We start from the raw sequence: 2,565 nt of genomic DNA on the forward strand, positions 1-2,565 counted from the left end.
CACTGAGAGCCGCAACAATACTAAAGTCAGATTGATAGGTTGATAGGTTTCCAAGGCACTGAAAGCCACAACAATACTAAGGTCAGATTGATAGGTTGATAGGTTTCCAAGGTACTGAAAGCCACAACAATACCTAGGATCAAATAAATGATGATTGATTTGGATGTTTGATATGCTTTGGATTAATTAGGACTGATTTTGAGTGATTCTGAGTTGATTTGGGGTGATTTTGAGTTGATATGAAATGGTTTTGAAATGATATGAAATTGATGTGAAGAAGGATACAAACGATAAAGTATGATCAATTTGGCCAAAAGATAAAAGTTAGTAGAATGAGAAAATGGGACAAATTAGTATGAATAAGTGATGAAACTATAGATGTGAACCATTTTTTAGCATCTACATTTTGCCCTTTTTGATACAATATGATTTAGAGAGTTGTGTCAAAGAATAACTAGTGAGAAAGCCAGAACATGCCCCAATAGGAATGATATATATAGGTACCCCCTTGAGAAATTGAATAAGATAAGCATATGATAAGTCAATTTTTCTACAATGAGAAGACAAAACCATAGCAATTGACAGCTCACAAATCAGAGCTAAGATGTGAAAGTTATGAGGTCAAGAGTGCAAAATAGGGTCAATCGAAAGCCTGATATTAATTGCATGGATTAACACTCAAGAATGAAAAAAAATTATTAAAATGATAGTTTATTTTTTCCACAATGGAGATACAAATCTGACACAATTGACAAATTGCAAATCTGAGTTAAAACGCAAAAGTTATGGGCTCTGGAGTGCAACATAAGGGCTCCGAGAGCAGTTCTGGGGATCCTACGTCCCCAAGTGCACCCAAAACTCAACAAAGTGAATCAATGACATAGTTGGTAAGCCCAAGTGCATCCATGATGCACTTGGGAAGCCCAAGTAGACTCAACAGTTGCAAAATGTGCCTGAGAAGGCTCCGGGGGCCAAAATCAACATGATGGGGGGCAACTAGGAGCCCAATAGTACTTTTAAGGATTACCACTCCATACAGAGACCTAATAATGAAAATTATATCTCATTATGTTCACAAGAAATATATTATTCCAACGCAACTGACGGTTCATAAATCAGAGATGAAATGCAAAAGTTATGGCCTCCAGAGTGCAACATAGGGGTTTTGGGAGTAGTTATGGATACCCTAGGTCCCCAAGTGCGCTTAAAACTCCACCAAGTGTGTCAATGATGTAGTAGGTATGACCAAGTGCATCAATGACATAGTTGGGAAGTCCAAATACACTTTGAAAGTGTAGATTGTGCCCTAGAAGGCTCTGGGGGCCAAAAACAACCCGATTGGACTCGGAATGCCCCAAAACTTCGCATGCATGCCCAAAATGATGGAAAGATGTCATAACATAAGTGAAATCATAAAAAATGGTCATATTTGGTCAAAGATGATGATAAAAATGTTAGACTAAGGTTGAACCAGGTGGAAAGCCATATAAAGTTAATTGACAGTGCAGGATGATGCATGAATGCATGAATGCATGAATGCAAGATGAAGATGATTTGGTGAATAAGAAGACATGATCATGGAGGTGGATGAGGAGACGAATGATAGAAGACATGATAATGGTGGTGAATGATGGATTTGGTGAATCAGAAGACATGATCATGGTGGTGGATGAGGAGATGAATGATAGAAGATCGAGGAGATGAGATGAGGAATTGTTAGTATGACGGGAAGACTTTTGCTTTTAGAAAGTGCACTATATGTCAAATGGAGCTTTATTTCAATATGGAAAATGGAATGCAATGCATCATGGCATAAAGGGCCAAAGTGCCAATGCAAGCCTTTTGCATAAAAAAGCATGACATAGACAGAGAATGACCTTGTCCTTCCTGAGGCATATGTACATGCCCCAGACTCTCAAAGGTACATTGTAATAGACATAAATAGAAAAAGATGACCATGAACCATCCCGACCACTCTCATAGATCAAATTTATATCATCGAGTGGCATAGGAACATGATCAAAAATAAAAATAAAAAAAATCACTCACTAAACAGCGTGAGCCAACAACCATTCTTGTCCATTATTACTTGCTTTTTAGTGTTTTAGGTGTGTAGGTAGTGTTTGACAGGTTCATAAAGTGATAGTCTATTTGTGGATTAAGTTAAGAGGGTCATAGTGATATGTTGGATTGATTGTTGATTCACGTTTTTTAGATATTGTGACTGGCATTGAAGTGTAGTGCTTTGAGTTTCAGTATGCAAAGTGCAAATGTTTACGCAAAAGGGATAGTTATCCACAATGAATATGTACAAGATTTATTGCAAATTTTTGATGGGTTTTGTGATTTTTAGTGTTTTGGAGATTTTTTCTTTTGTGCTTTTTTCAAGACATTATGTGATTTTTATAGATTTTTTCAAGACATTATGTGGTTTTTAGGGATTTTTTTAGGACTTTTATGATATTTAGTGCTTTTTTCAGGACATTTATGATTTTTAGTGCTTTTTTCAAGACATTTTATGATTTTTAGGATTTTTCAGGATCATATAAGCATCTACAAGTGTTA

Source organism: Cupressus sempervirens, chromosome 7, assembly GCF_028749045.1.
Source record: "Cupressus sempervirens isolate cs-2001-9-10 chromosome 7, ASM2874904v1, whole genome shotgun sequence".
Taxonomy (NCBI): Eukaryota; Viridiplantae; Streptophyta; class Pinopsida; order Cupressales; family Cupressaceae; genus Cupressus; species Cupressus sempervirens.